The 22,000-nt window shown below is 43.4% G+C and overlaps 1 protein-coding gene across 1 annotated transcript in view; it reads right to left on the reverse strand.

Moving 5' to 3' along the window:
• Window positions 1–22,000, reverse strand: part of LOC126150672 (serine/arginine repetitive matrix protein 2-like) — a 130,955-nt gene that overhangs the window by 61,486 nt on the left and 47,469 nt on the right. The window lies entirely within an intron of this gene.

Raw genomic sequence — 22,000 nt, forward strand, 5'->3', positions numbered from 1 at the left:
AGGAAAGCTTAAAAATACACTACAGAAAGGGGTTGGTTGTACCCAAAAAGAGCTTCAAATGACTGACATCATCTCACTGGCACTAATAAACTCAAGAACGCGATCGGCCAAGCGCGTGTCATCTCCTAAAATGGACGATATCTCAAGCGACAGCTGTAGATGGGCACGTAACGGAGTAAAATAGGGGCACTCAATTAAAAGGTGTCTTACCGTCCACAGCTGAGAGCAGTGGGGACAGAGTGGGGGAGGATCGGCACTTAGAAGGTGTCAATGGCTAAAAAGACAGTGCCCTATCCGGAGCCTAGTTAAAATTACCTCCTCCCGACGACGCGTTCGGGAGGAAGAGGTCCAAGCACAGGGAAGAGCTTTCACATTCCGCAATTTATTATGGGGAAGTGTCGACCAATGTGCGTGTCATAAAAGAACAACACGACGACATAAAACACTCCGTAGATCGGCGAAGGGAATCGATCGAATAGCTGGCCGAAGAAGAGAGACTGCAGCCTTGGCCGCTATATTGGCCGCCTCATTTACACAGATACCAACGTGTCCTGGGAGCCAGAGGAACGCCACCGAGACGCCCCCCAAGTGGAGCAAGTGCAGGTAGTCCTGAATCCGGTAGACCAGAGGGTGGACAGGGTAGAGAGCTTGAAGGCTGAGGAGAGAGCTGAGAGGATCTGAACAGATAACATACTGTATCCGCTGATGGCGGCAGATGTATTGGACAGCCTGGAGAACAGCGTAAAGCTCGGCAGTATAAACCGAACACTGGTTGGGAAGCCGAAATTGATTTGGGGTGTCGTCAACAATATAGGCACTCCCTACACCTAACGATGTTTTCGAGCCATCAGTGTAAATAAATGTGGCTTCCTCCATTTGTGCACATAGAGAAGCAAATGTCCAACGATAAATAAGTGAAGGGGTACCATCCTTGGGAGATTGATAAAGGTCACGGAGCAGGCAGATCTGGGGATGGAGCCAAGGCGGTGCTGTACCCCAAGTTGTCAAGAAGGTTTTAGGAAAGCAGAAGGAGATAGAATGGAGCAGTCAACGGAAGCGGGCTCCCGGTGGTAGTAGGGAGGAAGGGCGGCCTGCATACCCTACCTCCAAGGAGGCATTAAAAAATGTCATGGGCCGGATTAGCAGGCATGGAAGACAGATGGCTAGCATAACGACTCGGAAGGACTGCTCGCCGATTGGACAGCGGAGGTTCAGCAGTCTCAGCATAAAGGCTTTCCACAGAGCTGGTGTAAAAAGCTCCAGACACTAAACGTAATCCACGGTGGTGGATAGAGTCGAGACGCCGAAGAATAGACGGCCGAGCAGAGGAGTAAACTATGCTTCCATAGACCAATTTCGAGCGCACTAAGGTGCGATAGAGGCAGAGAAGGACCACTCGGTCCTGTAAGGGGTCCGTAGGCCCTTACTATAAGTTTGCACTCGGCACAGGTCGATAGGGTGAACAATCGATTGTGTCGTGTTGCGAGAGCGAGTGTGGAGTAGTCAGTCCCATGTTGCGGGCCGAGCTGTGTGGAGGCCTGTTGTTGTAATGCAAGGCCTAAACGACAAAGGGAGTGGCCATCGCCGCGGTTTAACCCCTTTGAGCTAGAATAATACTGAGAAAGTGAAGAAGTATAATTACGAGAGTGATCAGTGACATTTCTAGTGCCGATATTTTGGTTTCGCGTCTACTGCGCCGGCATCATTTTGAATTGCAGTGTTGGACTGCAGTGATTGGATTAGCGTGTGACGACAATGAATAACGAAGAAGCCTGTGCTGAGATTAGCCGTAATTAGATATGTATGACGAAGGCAGTGGCTGTCTCCTTCTTTTTGTGTTTTTGAGACGAATATTGGTTCTTGATTAGTGAAACTGTGTTGGTGTTCTTCTTGTTATCAGACATTTCATTATTACAGCATTTAAGAAGGACAAACTGGAAAGTAACAACTCCATAGCAGTCAATTCCGATTGCCAGCCCCATTAGGTACACGGTCACATTAATAATAATTATTTGGGCTGCTATTCGATCAGATCGGCTAAAATAAAATAAATCGGAGGTGTTACAGTCCGCTCCCCAGGAGGTACCATGCAGGACACAGAGGGTGTTGAGGGATCGCAGACAGCGAGCCGAAAGATAGGAAACGTGGGAGGACCAGCACAGTTTTCTGTCAAACATAAGACCCAAGAATTTAGCGACGTCCGAAAATGGAAGGTTGACAAGTCCTAGATGTAAGGAGGGTGGAAGAAACTCCATACGACGCCAAAAATAACACAAATGGTCTTACTGGGAGAAAAGCGGATGCCTGTTTCGATGATCCAAGAGTGGTGGCGATCGAGACATCCTTGAAGACATCGTTCAAGAAGGCTGGTCCGTTGAGAGCTGTAGTAGATCGCAAAATCGTCCACAAAGAGGGAGCCTGAGACATCGGGAAGGAGACAGTCCATAATTGGATTTATGGCAATGGCAAACAGTACAACACTTAGCATGGAACCCTGGGGTACCCCGCTTTCTTGGGAGAAATTACGGGAGAGTGTAGTGTTCACCCGCACTCTAAATGTGCGCTCTGCCACAAATTCGCGAAGAAAAAGGGCAGCCGACCTCGAGAGCCCCAAAAGAACAGTGTGCGGAGGATGCCTGTCCTCCAACAGTTATCGTATGCTCTCTCCAGATTAAAAATATTTCTACTGTTTGTCGTTTCCGGAGAAAATTGTTCATGATATAAGTGGAGAGAGCAACAAGATGGTCAACTGCAGAACGATACTTTCGGAATCCGCATTGGGCAGGTGTTAAAAGACTACGGGATTCGAGCCACCAAGCTAAACGGCAATTCACCATACGCTCCAAAACCTTACATACACTACTCGTGAGAGTAATGGGGCGATAGCTAGAGGGGAGATGTTTGTCCTTTCCAGGTTTCGGAACAGGAACGACGATAGCTTCCCGCCATCGTCTGGGAAAGGTACTGTCGGTCAAAATTCGATTATAAAGGCGAAGGAGGTAACACAGATTATGGGTTGATAAATGCAGCAACATTTGGATGTGGATACCATCCGGTCCTGGGGCAGAGGAGCGAGAAGAAGAGAGTGGATGTTGGAGTTCCTGCATGGAGAAAACAATATTATAGCTTTCGCGATTTTGAGAGGAGAAAGCAAGAAGTTGCACTTCCGCTGCACGTTTCTTTGGGAGAAAGGCTGGCGGGTAATTTGAAGAGATCGAAATCTCAGCAGTGTTGACCCAGTGAGTTAGAAATTGCGACGGGGTCCACTAAGGTATCATGCGCGACAGTGAGCCCAGAGACCGGGGAGAAACTAGGCGCTCCAGATAACCGTCAAATCCGACTGCAAACTTCCAAGGAGGGAGTGAAGGTGTTAAACGAGCTAGTAAAGAATTTCCAGCTTGCCTTCCTGCTATCGCGGATGACGCGACGGCATCGCGCACGGGACTGCTTATAGCGGATACAGTTGGCCAAAGTAGGGTGGCTCTGAGCGCTATGGGACTTAACATCTATGGTCATCAGTCCCCTAGAACTTAGAACTACTTAAACCTAACTAACGTAAGGACAACACACAACACCCAGTCATCACGAGGCAGAGAAAATCCCTGACCCCGCCGGGAATCGAACCCGGGCGCGGGAAGCGAGAACGCTACCACACGACCACGAAAGTAGGATGGTGCCGGTAAACGCGAAGAGCACGTCGCCGCTCACGTATTGCGTCACGGCATGCTTCATTCCACCAAGAAACTGAGGGGGGCGCCGGGGCAATTCGGAGGTGCGTGGTATTGAACGTTCCGCAGCTGTAAGAATAACATCTGTAATATGAATGACCTCATCGTCGTCGCTAGGAAAGTGACGGTCATCGAATGTCGCTAGAGACGAAAAAAGTGTCCAATCGGCTAGGGCAAACTTCCAGCGTCTCGGGAACATATATGGCAGTTGTGGCTGCAATCAAAGGACACATGGAAAGTGGTCACTCGAGTGTGTATCAGCAAGGGCGAACCATTCGAAGCGCCGAGCTAGTGGAACAGTACCGATCGAAAGGTCCAAATTTGTCGTGGAGGCAGACAAATGTAGGATCCCCAGTGTTGAGCCAAACAAGATCTGCTTGGTGGAAGACGTCTAGCAATAGAGAGCCACGTGGACAAGGATGTGGAGATCCCCAAAGTGGGTAGTGGGCGTTGAAGTCCCCAACCAGCAAATAGGGGGGTGGAAGCTGACGAAGAAGATGAAGGAGATCAGCTCATGCCATTGATGTGGACGATGGAATGTATACAGTACAAAGAGAGAAGGTGTATCCAGAAAGGGAAAGATGGACAGCAACTGCTTGGAAGGAAGTGTTTAAGGGGATTGGGTGATAATGGAGAATATTATGGAGAAGAATCATGAGTCCTCCATGTGCTGGAGTGCCTTCAACACAGGGGAGATCAAATCAGACTGACTGAAAATGGGGCACGACAAAGCGGTCGTGGGGATGCAGCTTTGTTTGCTGAAGACAGAGGATGACCGGCGACTAGGATCGTAGGAGGATCATCAATTCATCCCGATTGGCTCGAATGCCACGTATATTCCAATGGGTAATGGACATAAGGTGGATAGAAATTGCAGGAATGTGACCAAGGTTGCCGTCAACTCAAGACTGCTCAGAGCTTGTGACTGACAGCGTGGAACGGCACTCAGCCGAAGGCAAAAGATCCTAATCCATAGGTTGTTCAGGACCAGCTCCTGCCACCAACGATCGGCCAGGGCGGTTACTGCCAGGTGGTGCTGTAGATGAGACACGCCGTGGCGGAGAAGGAGAGGAACTGGGTTTCTTATTAGCTTTCTTGGAAACATGATGTTTAGATGGAGGAGGAACAGATGATTGTGAAGTTGGGGTATGTAAAAAAATCTTCACGAGTATGCTCTTTTTGGAAGTCCGGGTGTCTGGCTTTTGGGATAGAGATTTAGCAGAACCCAATGAAGGGTGAGCCATAGATTGAGCAGGCGAAAGTGGGGAGGTTGAACGGGCTATCTTTGCGCTGGCCAATCTGACGACCGTGTCACTAAAGGTGAGATCACATGTCTTCGTGGCCCCCTCCTTTGTTGGCCGAGGAGAGGCAAGGACAGTGCTGTATTTACCTGTCTGAGGCACAGTGGGCTTTCGACTTGTGAATAATTTTCGAGCAGCAAAGGTCGACACCTTTTCCTCACTCTGCCCCATTTTTAAAGACAAAAAGCTCATTCAGGAAATCAATCTTGAGAGGAAGCAGCGAGGTCACCCATACAGTTGATGCAACGAGGGGATGGAGGTGGACAAGCACCCTCATCGGCATCCTTGCTACATGTGTCACATTTGGCCAGGTTGGAACAGGACTTGCTGGTGTGATTGAACCGCTGGCACCGATAGCAACGCGTAGGGTTTGGGACGTAGGGGCGAACGGAAATTATCTCATAGCCCGCTTTTATTTTTGATGGGAGTTGAACTGTGTCAAATGTCAAGAAGACAGTGCGGGTTGGAATGATGTTCGTGTCAACCCGTTTCATAACTCTATGAACGGCTGTTACGCCCTGGTCAGACAGGTAGTGCTGAATTTCCTCGTCAGACAATCCGTCAAGGGAGCGTGTATAAACGACACCAAGTGATGAATTTAAAGTGCAGTGCACTTCAACCCAGACAAGGAAGGTGTGGAGCAGTGAAGTACGCAGCAATTTTTGTGCCTGGAGGGCACTGTTTGTTTCTAATAACAGGGTGCCATTCCATAATCTGGAACAAGACTTTACAGGACCTGCAATTGCGTTGACACCTTTCTGAATAATGAAAGGGTTGACCATGAAGAAGTCATGACCTTCGTCATACCAAGAAACAACAAGGAACTGTAGCAACGATGGAAGAAATGTCTGTGGCTGAGACTCAGTGAACTTACGCTTGTGAGAAGACATAGTGGAAGATGAGGAAACCATTGCGGAAGAATCCCCCATGATTACCAGCGTCTCCGATGGCGCGCTCCTCCCTTGTGGGGACCCTCTCCGAGCGCACTCCCGCCTTAGGTGATTGTTCACACCTCAGGTCACACCTCCTGAGAAACGGATGGAGGGACCAATTGGCACTTTCGGAAGGTATCAGCTCGGGTAATCACCCCTCCCTGGGCCTGGCCATTACCAGGGGGTACGTACGTGTCTTACCTGTCTACCCGGGACAGGGAATTACTCGTTCCCCTGTAACCGGTTACGCACGAAAATGCGTGGGTCGGCGTTCAGACATGCACAGGGAGGAAGAAAGAGAAAGGGAAAAACAAAGAAAGGGAAAGGAAAGAAGAGAGGTCTCAAATGCCGCAGCGGAGAAAAGGGTAAAGAGAAGAGGTAAGAGAAAGAGAAGGACAAAGGAAGGATGAAGACAAATGTAACGCATTCTTCGCCTTCTCTGCTTGTATAAGAGCGTCCATCTCCGGACGTAGGCACAAACCATACTCCCAGAGGGGGAGAAGGAGAAGGTGAGAGCCAGAGGTGAGGGGAGGGGGGGGGCGAAGATAGGGGATAGGGAAGGAAGCGGAAAAGGAAGGTATGCAGCCCAGAAAGAAAGGAGGGCCACATTAGCTCGGGGTCCCGTGCTTGCTACGCACGTATCCACAAAAGAGTTGTGGACCCCCTGGGGGGATTAGGGGGAATGTTAGCCAGTTCTCAGCTCTCCGGTTTCCGAGACTGGAAGGCCTTATCTTCCAAAGCATAGTCCCTATCAGAGAGGGAGAGAGCTCACGAATTCTAAGATTTAGCTACCACTTTCTTGGACTTTGAATTACTTTTTGAATGACGTTTTCCTTTACAGATGGGCTAGAGGTATGGCTTAGTTTGCTTCTGATAGTGGGTAGCAGTATGTGGCGTAGGTGGTGAAGCCCACTGCTGATGCCTTTCGAAGACTACAGTTTCAAGTGGAGCGTTTCCCTCACAGGTACTCCAACAAGTGCATGTGCTCATATTTTAATTTGTGGTCTTAGATTGTGTAGAGGCATCACACTCAGTGATTGGCATCTTAAGGTCTCGTGTAAGAGAAGTAGCAAGAACCTGAGGTTGCATAGCTTTGAAAGCTTTTATAGCTTCACCATAGGGTATGCATCCCTTGACTTTCAGCTCCTGAATTTTCTGTTCCTTGTTGTAAACCTCACACTTCTTGCTCCACACTGGGTGATCCTTGGAACAGTTTACATATTTTGCAAGAAGTATACAAGAATTGCCTGATTCATGAGCTGAGCCTCTGCAATGTCCCTCCCATTACATCCCATAGAGGTACAGCTAAATTCATCCCATTTTTAGCATCGCTCTGGGTTATGAACAAATGGGCAAATCTTGAGACAGATATAGCCTGCATGGCTATGTTCAGTTAATTCTGGAGTACTAAATGTTAGGATAAATTTTGCAGATTTTTCCAACTTGCCATTGACTCAGCTCACATGGTTCTGCACTTCCGTAATGCCCATAATTTTCTGTTCTTTGTGCAACTCTGTGGGCTCTGCCTCCATTATATTGGAACAGGTAACAACACCTATACTAAAGTTAAGGGTGTTATGCATCTCAGCCTCTAGTGGGTATTCATCTATGGCCTTGCATCCCGGAAGCTTACATACCTGGTTTGAATTAGCAGTTTCAACTAGAAGTGTTCCTTTACAAAGTTATTTTACTCATTTTCAGGACCAAGCAATAACTTTCAATGCCTTGAGATTATAGAAAGGGAAGGCCTTCTCAAAGGTTCCTCCTGTTCCCTTGATTACAATGGAAGTGTTAGGGCACACTAATGCCCTGTTACTATGATTCTGAGACTTCTTTTTTAGAGGACTGGCCAATCAAGCTCTCTTTGATGAGTGGGTGTAGGTACTATCTGATGGTGCCCCTGTTCCACAGGGATCCCAGCAGATGCTAGAGAAACAACCATCAACCCAGGCAGAGCTCTGCATGCCTCAGAAAGGCATACAACTGCAGGGCAGCAGGTGCCCCAGAGGTTGCTCAATTGAGACTGTGTTCCTCAACAGTCGTTCACCTCACCAGCACATAGCACACCATGAGGTTAAGTTTATATATATATATATATATATATATATATATATATATATATATATATATATATATATATATATATATATATATATATATATGAGGTGTGTACCTTCCTGGCAGTCCAGGTGGTGAAGCCAAGGCCCCCATTCTCCAAAACACTCAACATTCCAGGGCTGCAATGCAGGGTTGTTACTGGAGCATGCCCAGAACTTACAGTAACAGAGGACTGATGGCACTCACCAGTCCCCAGCTCAGGAACTCAGGATTGTCAAGCTTGTTCCCAGCAATTAAATGTTGAGCCCCTGGAGGAGGAGGAGGAGGAGGAGTAGTAGTATTTGTCACAACAGACAAAAAAAAAATAAAATAAAATAAAATAAAAACAAATTCAAATCCACCAAGACAAACACTGAAGCTGCATGTGTGATTGTTTGGGCAATGCTCAGTATCAGGGATGGGCATAAAATGATAGTTGGATCCTTTTATCTCCCATCAGACTTATCTGCTGCTGCAACTGAAAACTCCACAGAATACCTCAATTCACTTGTATGCAAGTTCCCTAATCACACTGTAATCTTTGGTGGAGACTTTAATGACCCAACTATTAACTGGGAAAATTACAATTTTGTTAATGATGGGAATGATAAGACATAATGTGAAACTTCACTAAATGCCTTCTCTGAAAACTACCTAGAACAGATAGTTAGGAACCCTACTCATGTTGGAAATACATTGGATCTGCTGACAACAGAAGGACCTGATCTCTTTGATGATGCTGACAAAGAAACTTGGGTCAGTGAACTGATGTGATTGTAGCAACAATGATTACCAAAGTACAAAGGACAACTACAACAAGCAGAAAGATATGTTGAGTAAACTAGATAAAAAACATCAGCAATGTCATATCTCAAGAGGAACTTTAAGCTTTCAGCACAGGTCGGGAGCATATAGAGGAACTATGGCACAAGTTCAAAAGAATAGTTGACCATGCACTGTATAGATATTTACCTAGTAGAACAGTTCATAGTGGGAGGACTCTCCATGGTATGCAGCCACTGTAAAGAAACTTCTAAAGAAACAGGGACTGCTGCATAATAGCTGTAAAATAAAACACTTGAGTACAGACACAGAGATGCTGAATGACACACATTCGGCTGTCAAAAGAGCAATGCATATTGCCTTCAATGAGTACCGTAGCATAATATTGTCAAATGACATTTAAAAAATCCAAGGAAATTCTGCTCATATGTAAAGGCTGTAAGTGGCACTGAAGTTCAAATCCATTCCCTAGAGAATGAGACAGGAACTGAAACTGAGGGTAGCAAAGCGAAAGCTGAAATGATTAACTCCATTTTCAAAACCCAGGAGAGTTGCCCGAATTTAATCCTTGTACCATTGAAAAGTTGAATTAAATTAAGAGTACTTCAAGCCTGATGGAATCCCCATCATATTCTATACTGAATTTGCAGATGAGTTAGCCCCTATTCTCACTACAATCTATCATATCTGCCCCGAGCAAAAAACCATCCCCACTAATTGGAAAATGGCACAGGTCACACCTGTCTATGAGAAGGGTAGTAGATGTGACCCACAAAACTACCATCCAAAATCGTTGATGTTAATTTGATGTAGACTCTTAGAACATACTCTGACCTCAAACATGATAATGTACCTTGAACAGAATGACCTCCTCACTGCCAACCAGCTCGGTTTTTGAAAACACCGATCATGTGTAAACCAACTCACACTTTGACTTGATCCACAGCTTTCAGTATGTCATGTGAGCAATCATTTAGATGAAATGTTTCTTGATTTCCGAGAAGCATTTGACTCACCTATGCTTATTGTCAAAAGTATGATCATATGGGGTACAAAGTGAAATTTGTGACTGTATTGAGGACTTTTTGGTAGGAATGGCACAGCATGTTACCTGGGATGGAGACTCATCAGATACAGAAGTAACTTGGGGTGTGCCCCAGAGTTGTGTGTTGGGACCCTGGCTGTTCTTGCTGTATATTAATGACCTCACAGGCAATATTAATAGTAAAACCCAGCTTTTTGCATGATATGCAGTTGTTCAAGTGTATTTGACCTATACCAGATGGGACTAACAGGGGATATTGAATGTATACAAAGAATGGCAGCACAAATGGTCACAGGTTTGTTTGTTCCGCGAGGGAGTGTCACAGAGATACTGAAGGAACTGAAATGGCAGACTTTTGAAGACAGACATAAACTATCCTGGGATAGACTATTAAAGTTTCAAGAACCAACTTTAAAAGGTTACTCTAGGGATATACTACAAACATCTATGTACTGTTCAAACAGGGATCGTGAGAATATGATGATGATAATTATCAAATGCTCAGAGGCTTCCACACAATCTTTCTTCTCACATTCCATACATGGATGGAACAGGAAGATACCTTAATAATGGGTAAAATGGGATGTACCCTCTGCCTTGCAGCTCACAGTGGTTTGCAGAATATAGAAAAGGAAACATGACATCAAAACTGAGGGCTTAAAGTTAATGTGTAAGAGTGCAGCTCAGCAGAGCTACCATCAATGGATGAATTCTCTATTGTTGGTTCATTCAAGCATGTAATACGGAAGCTATTAGAACAGTTGCTCTGTAAAATTTTAAAGCTTCTTCACATTTTGTCCATGCAAATCACTATGGTGAGCAGGGTATAACTGGACTGAGGCAACCAGAGAACTAGGGGTACATTGGCACCCGCAAGAAGGAAATTATTAAATAATGAATAATTGAAATGCATCTGGAATATACGTGTATCGCATATGCGCGCGTATCACATGCGCGCGTATCACATACGCGCGTATATCACATACGCGCGTATATCACATACGCGCGTATATCACATACGCGCGTATATCACATACGCGCGTATATCACATACGCGCGTATATCACATACGCGCGTATATCACATACGCGCGTATATCACATACGCGCGTATATCACATACGCGCGCATATCACATACGCGCGCATATCACATACGCGCGCATATCACATACGCGCGCATATCACATACGCGCGCATATCACATACGCGCGCATATCACATACGCGCGCATATCACATACGCGCGCATATCACATACGCGCGCATATCACATACGCGCGCATATCACATACGCGCGCATATCACATACGCGCGCATATCACATACGCGCGCATATCACATACGCGCGCATATCACATACGCGCGCATATCACATACGCGCGCATATCACATGCGCGCATATCATATACGCATATCATATGTAAAGTGTGTACTGTAAAATCCACCTTCCTTCAGGAAATGTATGGCTTTCTTAGCTACTAACTCAGCATCCCATGTATTTGGGATAGTGTGGTAGGCAAGTTGATGGCTCATCTCACATCAACTAGCAGGGCACAATCTACCGAAATATGAGTTGGTATAAGATGACAAGCACAGCTGCATCAAGAGGTGTCCTTTATTAAAAAAGACCCTGTGGGAAACACTGTAGTGGCCACTATGCAGCCAACAGAGTAAAATTGCACCTTTCTGAGTGACCAGGAGTGACATATCCCCTACCTCAACGGTCACACCAGTTACTCTCAGCTTGCTGAGGTCTGTTGTAGCCTGCCATTCATATCCTAGGCTTTCAAAATGTTATGTTGCAGCTGAGATCTTAGGTCACTCTCCCTCTCCAGTACACATATTCAAGCTTGCCTCTTGTGGTTGCCTCTTTAGCTGATTTGTCAGAGTTCATTTCATAGAAAACCCACATTGCTCTGTGTCTAGATGAATGTTAGTAGATGACATACACAGCTCCAGAGTACTAAGCAATGGATGTTCACTTCTGAAATGTATATGAGGTGATATGTCCTTTGTAAGTAGCTCACGTAGTCCCTACAAACCAGACGTCCTTTGTGGTCATTGTTTCAATAAACTGCAGAGCCTGGCCATGATGACCAACTCTCCAGTGTGTACACTGTATGCATGAGGCAGAAAATACATTCTGCATGTGAGAAAGCACAACCAAACCTGCCATTAACTTTCAGTCTGTCCATGTACATGCTCGTCGAATTAGGGTAGTTGTGGGGAGCTGAACACTAGTTACCTGAGGGTGGTGGATATGCATTTTTCCTATGGCCACAGAAGAGACCCATTTGAATCATAAGGCTGGAGGCATATCGCAGGAGATGCTGAGAAGGAATTATGTATATAGACAAGAGGGGCCCGGTCCTCGCGTACAGCTTCCAATCTTATCTCAACTGTTCTAATCATTTTTGGATGATTCAGAATGAGTATGAACTGTTAGTTGTGAAACAGAGTTGACTAACATAGATGTTTAGGCATGTGGCAAATTTAGATTGAATTCTTCACCAAGAGCTGCTGGCACTTGACCCTCAATAGTGGGATACCAATTCCAGCAGTATGTTGTGTATGGGACTCTTAACAGAAAGTGCCAGCTGCCAACTGCACGCCATTGAGGCGGATAGGGTCTAACAAGCTCAGTATTGATGGTGGTATTGACTCACAAGCAACACATCCATACATCAGGTGGGATAAAATCAAAGCTCTGCAAAATTGCAGGAGAGATGTGCAGTTGGGGCTCCAGGTAGAGCTGCTGAAAAATCTGATGGTATTGAGTTTCTGCGTGCAATTTGGAGAAACTACTAAAAAAAAAAAAAAAAAAAAAAAAAAAATCATTCACCATACTGAAACATCTGAAGTTCAATCTTCATTCAAAGTCAAATATTATGTGGACACAGTGAAGAATTACATACCACAGACATTGTCAACACAATTAAAACTGTAACTTTGGAGAAGTTTAAATTCTCTTGAGACAAAGTGATTCATAATGTGAGAACTGTTGTGTATCACAGTAAGTGAAACTAAAGATAAAGGTATCATTTATGAATGGCAGAGCTAGAGTAGTGTTGGACAAGGGACATCAAATATCTTTCTGACTTTCCCAAATGAAATAAGATGAGGTATATCAGTTCATCATCATGTCTCAGTAGAAAATAATTTCAGTAATGACACAGTAGCAAGATAAGAGATGCAGTTTTGAAAACTTTGATGATGCACCAGTGGATGTTGAAAACAAAACTGATATGCCTGGGAAAAAATGTAGTACATTTTAATACAGCTGATGTTCCATTGCTGGAAATTTTGTAATTTGTGTGAAACATCTGATTACATGCATTGCATTTGGTAGTAGAACAAACACAGCAGTATACAATCTATGCAATAAAAGGTACTGAAGCATACACTAAATTATTTTACATATTAATATATTAGATTTTAGTGTCTATGGCAGGCTATAGCAGCATTGCTAGGTGAACTATGATTTTCGATGCATTTAGAATTTTTGAGTACTTAAACAGCTGTACATTGAAATATTTTGCTCCTTTAGTGTATGGATCATTTGCAATTCTTTATCAACCTCTGTCTGCCATATGGTAATTTTCTACTTCTACAGAGTTATATTCATGAATTTCTGTTTTATGACATGCATATCTTGTGTCTTCTACAGCCAGAACTGTTGTTTCAAATACATACAAAGAACAGACAGTCATTATTTTAAAATCTATTAATTCACTGAAAGATATTCTTGCATCTTTTTTACCTAATATTCTCAAAGCTCATTTCTGCAGCTTGAAAACTCTGCCCAACTAAGGTATTGAAGCCCCACCAAATAATACTGCAGCATATGGAAGAAAGGGATGTATTAAACTGAAATGCATTAGGCGTACCCTCATTGTTGGGTGTTGACATATAGAGCTATTCTTCTTGAAACATGCAAGCTGGATATTAGTCTTACAAACACACATTGCCAACTTCTTGGGTCCATAATAGTTTTCTGTCTACACATATACCTACAAATATATCTAAAAACAAAGATGATGTGACTTACCAAATGAAAGTGCTGGCAGGTTGACAGATACACAAACATTCACACAAAATTCAAGCTTTCACAACCAACGGTTGCTTCATCAGGAAAGAGGGAAGGAGAGGGAAAGACGAAAGGATGTGGGTTTTAAGGGAGAGGGTAAGAAGTCATTCCAATCCCGGGAGCGGAAATATTTACCTTAGGGGGAAAAAGGGCAGGTATACACTCGCGTGCGCACACACACACACACACACACACACACACACACACACAGTGTGGATGGAATTTTGTGTGTATGTTTGTGTTTGTTTGTGTATCTATTAACCTGCCAATGCTTTCGTTTGGTAAGTCACATCATCTTTGTTTTTATATATATTTTTCCCACGTGGAATGTTTCCCTCTATTATATTCATATACCTACAAACTTACACTCACTGCAGATTTTCCCTAACACATTATATCTTGACAATTAGTACAATTTTACAAGTCCCCAACATTGAAGGAAATTATACTTCTTTTTTGAAAGTTGACTTAAAATGTTATTTTCAAACTTTGACTTTGCAGTATCTATAAAATGTTTTACCTTCATGCCAAGATTAAACATACCATTTCCCCAACAAATTCTGAACTGTCATCTGCATACATTGTAATGAAGGTACCAGTTTTAAATTTATTTGGGAACTCACTGGCATAGCATACACAAAGGAGGGCATCAATTATCAATCCCTGATGATCACAGAATTTAATGCTCCTGACCCTTGTTGTGTAGCTTTTTGATGTTTCTCCATTATTGTGTGTGATTTTGGTACACTCTCTTCTGTTTTCTAATATGATGTATTAAGATGCAAAAGCTTTCCACTGATGCCATCTCTGGCCAGTTTTGACCAGAGTACCTCTTTATCAACTCTATCAGAAGTCTGTGATAGATCTAGGAAAACCCAAACTCCTTGCATGCCTTCATTGATTTTCTCAAGAACTTTCAGTATAAATTGTAGTGCTGCTGTCATGGTCCTGTGACCACTTGCAAAGCCATGCTAAAAATCTCTCAGGAGTTTGTGCATATTATACTACTCTAACACATTTCAGAATGATTTTGTTGATTGACTTACTAAAAACAGAAGTTGAAGTGAGTGGTCTGTAATTTTCTATTAACTGTTCATCACCTTTATGGTAGAGAGGTTTAATGGTGGGTAATTTTAGTTAATCACAGACCACTCCTCCTTTTAAGATGCTGTATACTAGGGCCATCAAATGATATGCTAGATTATATTGGTACTGTGTAAGTAAAAATGGAGAAATTCCATCCTAGCCAGCGGATTTTATGTTTTTACATTCTGTGATGAGCTGCAATGTGTCCTCAAGTTCAGGGAGTTGATCAGGTTTTTAGTTGACCTCAGTCGAGGCCCATGAGAAAGACAGGCCGTGGAACGGAAGTCACTAAGGTAGGCCTGTGCGTGCTTGCTACACGATACCAGAACAGCTCATCAATAAGTGAGGAGACAACACACATAAATGGCTAGCAAAATTGATAAAAGAGGTGCAAAGGAAAGAAGTAACGCAAGAGGAATTGAAAACTGCTGCTGTATGTCCCATGTACACGAAGGAAGACAAAACGTTGACACAAAACTATAGAGGGATATTTTACTATGCATGTGCTATAAAATAACACCTGGAATTATAGTGAACATGCTCAACCCATACACTAAAGAATTTTTAGACATAGCCCAAGTGGAGCTCAGAAGGATAAGTGAACAATTGACCAAATATTCACATTAATACTGGACAAGAACTGAGAGCACCATCAGGATACCTTGTGTGAGTTTACAGACTTTGAAGAAGGATGTGACAGCACAGTGAGAGGAGATGTGGAGGATAATGGCAAAGTGTGGGATACCAGACAAGCCGATAAAGCTAGCTAAAATGTGTGTGATGGAATCAAAGAGTAGAGTGAAACTACAGGGACAGTTCTCAGAAACTCCGAAGGTAAACACAAGAGTCAGACAGGCAGATGATACTTATATCAACAATCCTATTCAATTTGGCACTCAAAAACCCACTGAGGAGAGTAACAGAAGAATGTGCGGGAGTCACCATATGGAAAAAGATAAATGTTTTGGCATTTGCCAATGACATTGTGGTGATAGGAAAGAGAATGCAAGACCTGAATAAAATGGGAACTGGAAGTTTAAGAGTGGCTATCTACCTGAGATCAAAGAACTTAATAGAATCTCCTGAAAATACATCCTGCATAAAAAGAGTGTCAATATAAACTGCACTGTGAAATTCTTGCTATTAAGATAATATTCTTGTCTTCTGTATACCTTGTCTTAGCATTGTATAGATGGCACAGATGGAAAAAGTTGAGAGAGAGAGAGAGAGAGAGAGAGAGAGAGAGAGAGAGAGAGAGAGAGAGAGAGAGAGAGAGAGAGCACCACTTTCAAAAGTAAAATGCTGAGAAAAGTTTGAACTCTGACAATTATACGCACTACATGCAGTACCTGACATCATAGCGAGTGTGAAAATGAAGACACAGGTGTGAGGAGGAGAGGGGAGAACATGGTAACAAAGGCTGTATTGGATGGGGAGACTGAAGGAATGAGACCACTAGGATGACTGAGAACAAGATGAAAGGATAGTACTATGAGAGACTTGAAGATGCTGGGTGTGGGAGATGAAGATACAGCTGACAGGAACATGTGGAAGGCTGAACTGAGAGGAGCCAAAGACTGGTTACAGATTGTGCAGCCAGCATAAATAAATTAAATGCAACTGTAAAAACTACACTCCTGGAAATGGAAAAAAGAACACATTGACACCGGTGTGTCAGACCCACCATACTTGCTCCGGACACTGCGAGAGGGCTGTACAAGCAATGATCACACGCACGGCACAGGGGACACACCAGGAACCGCGGTGTTGACCATCGAATGGCGCTAGCTGCGCAGCATTTGTGCACTGCCGCCGTCAGTGTCAGCCAGTTTGCCGTGGCATACGGAGCTCCATCACAGTCTTTAACACTGGTAGCATGCCGTGACAGCGTGGACGTGAACCGTATGTGCAGTTGACGGACTTTGAGCGAGGACGTATAGTGGGCATGCGGGAGGCCGGGTGGACGTACCGCCGAATTGCTCAACACGTGGGGCGTGAGGTCTCCACAGTACATCGATGTTGTCGCCAGTGGTCGGCGGAAGGTGCACGTGCCCGTCGACCTGGGACCGGACCGCAGTGACGCACGGATGCACGCCAAGACCGTAGGATCCTATGCAGTGCCGTAGGGGACCGCACCGCCACTTCCCAGCAAATTAGGGACACTGTTGCTCCTGGGGTATCGGCGAGGACCATTCGCAACCGTCTCCATGAAGCTGGGCTACGGTCCCGCACACCGTTAGGCCGTCTTCCGCTCACGCCCCAACATCGTGCAGCCCGCCTCCAGTGGTGTCGCGACAGGCGTGAATGGAGGGACGAATGGAGACGTGTCGTCTTCAGCGATGAGAGTCGCTTCTGCCTTGGTGCCAATGATGGTTGTATGCGTGTTTGGCGCCGTGCAGGTGAGCGCCACAATCAGGACTGCATACGACCGAGGCACACAGGGCCAACACCCGGCATCATGGTGTGGGGAGCGATCTCCTACACTGGCCGTACACCACTGGTGATCGTCGAGGGGACACTGAATAGTGCACGGTACATCCAAACCGTCATCGAACCCATCGTTCTACCATTCCTAGACCGGCAAGGGAACTTGCTGTTCCAACAGGACAATGCACGTCCGCATGTATCCCGTGCCACCCAACGTGCTCTAGAAGGTGTAAGTCAACTACCCTGGCCAGCAAGATCTCCGGATCTGTCCCCCATTGAGCATGTTTGGGACTGGATGAAGCGTCGTCTCACGCGGTCTGCACGTCCAGCACGAACGCTGGTCCAACTGAGGCACCAGGTGGAAATGGCATGACAAGCCGTTCCACAGGACTACATCCAGCATCTCTACGATCGTCTCCATGGGAGAATAGCAGCCTGCATTGCTGCGAAAGGTGGATATACACTGTACTAGTGCCGATATTGTGCATGCTCTGTTGCCTGTGTCTATGTGCCTGTGGTTCTGTCAGTGTGATCATGTGATGTATCTGACCCCAGGAATGTGTCAATAAAGTTTCCCCTTCCTGGGACAATGAATTCACGGTGTTCTTATTTCAATTTCCAGGAGTGTAGATAAGGAGTAATTCTGGATTTTAAACAAGTGTACATTATTAGCATCTGTTATTACTCAGTCCCTCTACATAGTAATGCACAAAAGAATGATTCCTTTCTACAGATACATTTTGTGCATATTCATGCCCTCTTCTAGTTATTAGTTTCTACTAATATTTTAAAATGTTACACATATCAGTCGTCATAATACTGAAAGTCTAGGATCTGTACAGGATTCTTGCAGTTTGGATTATGTTTTGAGTTTCACTGAAAATTTCTTCCTCACTGGTACTACACAGTAAATTTGTTCCAATATGAATGTAAATACCTTTGTAGATTCTGGTGGCTTTGTCTACATGTCCCCAATTTGAATTTCAAATAATGTTCAATTATTTAAGTGAAGGGTGCTGATCCCAGAACAAATTTCAATTCCCAAATTTGTCATGGCAACATTTTTTTCACAGTTTGTCACCTACAATGAGAAATTTGTCAGTTGCCCTTTTCAGTACTATGATGATTCCTTTTGTATGTAACAGTGTGATAATGACATTCATTTTTTGAATATATGTTTTCACTTTATATTTATTCACAAACAGTGGATCTTAAAGGTTCAGAAAACTGGACTTCACTTTCCCAGTTTTCATTTTCACATATTTTCACAGTTACTTTTCCATGACTCATGAGCTCACTGCTTGCTTGTTTATTTCCAATTTTAGACTGTTTCAGGTATGAGGGATTTAAGAAGTGTTTCTTTTGTGTTTGCTGCTGTCATTAAAATTACATTTTCTGTATGTAAATAATCGAAACAAAGCAACTGAAAATCATCACAGATCAATTTTAAACACATTCCTATATACTAAGTTCAAAACCATCGTACAATATGCATTAGATGAGTATGTGCAAAACAAGATTGTAAGAGATGGAAAAGAGCCACCTTGGTACAACAATCGAGTTAGAAAACTGCTGCCGAAGCAAAGGGAACTTCACAGCAAACATAAATATTGCCAAAGCCTTGCAAACAAACAAAAATTATGTGAAGCGAAAGGTAGTGTGAGGGGGGGGCTATGCGAGAGGCGTTCAATGAATTCGAAAGTAAAGTTCTACGTACTGACTTGGCAGAAAATACTTTGTCTTATGTCAAAGCGGTAGGTGGATCAAAACAAAATGTCCAGACACTCTGTGACCAAAATGGTACTGAAACAGAGGATGACAGACTAAAGCCCGAAATACTAAATGTCTTTTTCCAAAGCTGTTTCACAGAGGGAGACTGCACTGTGGTTCCTTCTCTAGATTGTCGCACAGATGACAAATTGGTAGATATCAAAATAGACAACAGAGGGATAGAGAAACAATTAAAATCGCTCAAAAGAAGAAAGGCCACTGGACCTGATGGGATACCAGTTCGATTTTACACAGAGTACGCGAAGGAACTTTCCCCCTTTCTTGCAGCGGTGTACCGTAGGTCTCTAGAAGAGTGTAGAATTCCAAAGGATTGGAAAAGGGCACAGGTCATCCCCATTTTCAAGAAGCGATGTCGAACAGATGTGCAGAACTATAGACCTATATCTCTAACGTCGATCAGTTGTAGAATTTTGGCACACGTATTATGTTAGAGTATAATGACTTTTCTGGGGACTAGAAATCTACTCTGTTGGAATCAGCATGGGTTTCAAAAAAGACGGTCTTCAGGGTTCTAAATTATTCTAAATGGCTCGTCATCAAAGAGTAGATTTTTAAATGAGAGTCAAACGCTCTCTGATTTAATGAATTCATGGTACATTCTTGCACATAGCTCAACTTACGTAAAAGGATATTTACTTTGAAATTAACGCTTTTCAAACCACCATTCGCAATATTTTCCCGCGGCCTCTTAGAAATAGGTTCGTTTCAGCAGTTGCCAGAGAGTGCAGGTAACAGGCGAGACCGTGCTTGGGTAGCTGTCATGACATAGGAAGTCCGTATGCACGTATGTGTAAAACATTAAAAGATCATACATTATGTCATAAAAGAAACAAGACATCAAAGGATACTGCAAGCGCATTGGAATTTCATGAACCATATTAAAATGTGCACATTTAAAGTGCATACTTAAAGTGCACATTCGTATGCCCACATTCATATGAAACTAGCCCATACTGTGTAATTAAACATTTCATTTCAAATACATTGACTGCCTCTGCGGAAAAGGTTAACAAAAGCCTAATTTCTTTAGCAAACAGGCAAAAATAACTTCATTGTTCCACAAGGCGATTAATGCTTGACTGAAATATGGAAATAAAATAAAATCTGAAACTAATGACATATTTCAGCCTTCCATAGTTATGTTAATGTGTTTTAATTCACTTGATAGCTCCCGGCCACAGATATCCATTTTGTTTTCATTTGACGTAAGAGTAAACGAAGGGGAAACAGCAAAATCACTACCGCTCAATGTAAACACGGGCCATGTGGAGACAACGCACTATAGCTCAGACTGCTCTGCACATCAGCCCTGGATCTACGACATTTGCGAACAGGGTCATTACTTAAAAAAAAAATCGAATTTTCAAAATATGTTCATCTTGTAGTGCACATCTTCCTGAAAAGTCTGAAACATGAAACATATGTATTTGAGAAAACGGAAGACATATTATTTGGTCTTAAGTATGCCAACGTGCAGTGCCACGCCTCTTCATGAAGCATTTTTCTACCGCACGTCTAAACTATATTCAGAAGAGTGGAAATTGAAATGTCCTTGGTGCCTCTCCTGCTCCCAATCGGCCAGTTTGACAGCCTGCCCCTCATTAAAAAAGTCTCACAATTAATAGCGGAGGGGATTATTTGTAATCCAGAGAACATGAACTCTTCAGAAAATCTGAACTCTTTATTGCCTAATAGCTAATAATTTGCTGTTTTGCGTGACATAAAATTAAATATAGGATATATAAAACCAATACTGACAAGAGGTAAGCAAGAAATTACACATTTCTTCAAACCTTAGCTTCTAGCATTTTTTTCTCTCTAATCTTGCTACTACAGCTTTACAGGGCGTGCTTTCCTTTCTGCGAAAGAATCTATTACCTTATCACAGTTCGTCAAACGTTTTGCTACATGAAAAATCAAAAGGTCGTTATCAAATATTGAAAAACCTTTTAATACAAATACTACCCAAGACTGTTGTGGTTTCTCAATCTGATTACGTCTATTTTGTCACTGTCTGCTAGATAAAACAAAATAGGCCTTTCTAATATGGCAGCAATTTTGTGACACACCAAATAAACACTGTTTTGGCACAAATGGCCATTTTTATAACACGACAGAATATAATCCAATAAGTACCAATATCTAATGCTTATTAGGCCTGCTACGAGCTAAAAGCTTTATGTTAGGAAAGAGTTTCACATTTCATTCATACACACCAGCTTCTCAAGCATGAGATTGAAAAGTAGTATCACAAAATTATTATATAAATTTGGAATCACCTTATTCTTCCATAATTTGTGTGATATCTCCGTTTCTTCTCCTTCCTCATTCTAACAAACAATCTTGTCATCACCAACTCTGTAGCTATTGCTGCCACTGTCAAAATTTGTTCGCCGATTAACTTCACTAACCCTGCGAGAATAATGGGTTTAGTTATCCCGCAATTATTTTCCGGTTAGGCATTATTACATGTTCGAACAACACGTTTTACGCGCTACTTCCAGAATAGAACTTATGCGACTGCTAGCTGGGGAACATACTACTGGTCCTTACTAGTGTAGCAATCTGGCCAAAAATTTTCTATCAAAATTGCGTTCTTGGATACACCAAGAAGATAATACGTAAAAACTAACTTCCGAGCTGAATATGAAACTACAAATACGCGGAGTGATACATCCAAAAGAATGCCTAACAACTCAACTACTGTTATGAAAGGAAATGAA

The sequence above is a fragment of the Schistocerca cancellata genome, chromosome 2, assembly GCF_023864275.1.
Source record: "Schistocerca cancellata isolate TAMUIC-IGC-003103 chromosome 2, iqSchCanc2.1, whole genome shotgun sequence".
NCBI lineage: Eukaryota > Metazoa > Arthropoda > Insecta > Orthoptera > Acrididae > Schistocerca > Schistocerca cancellata.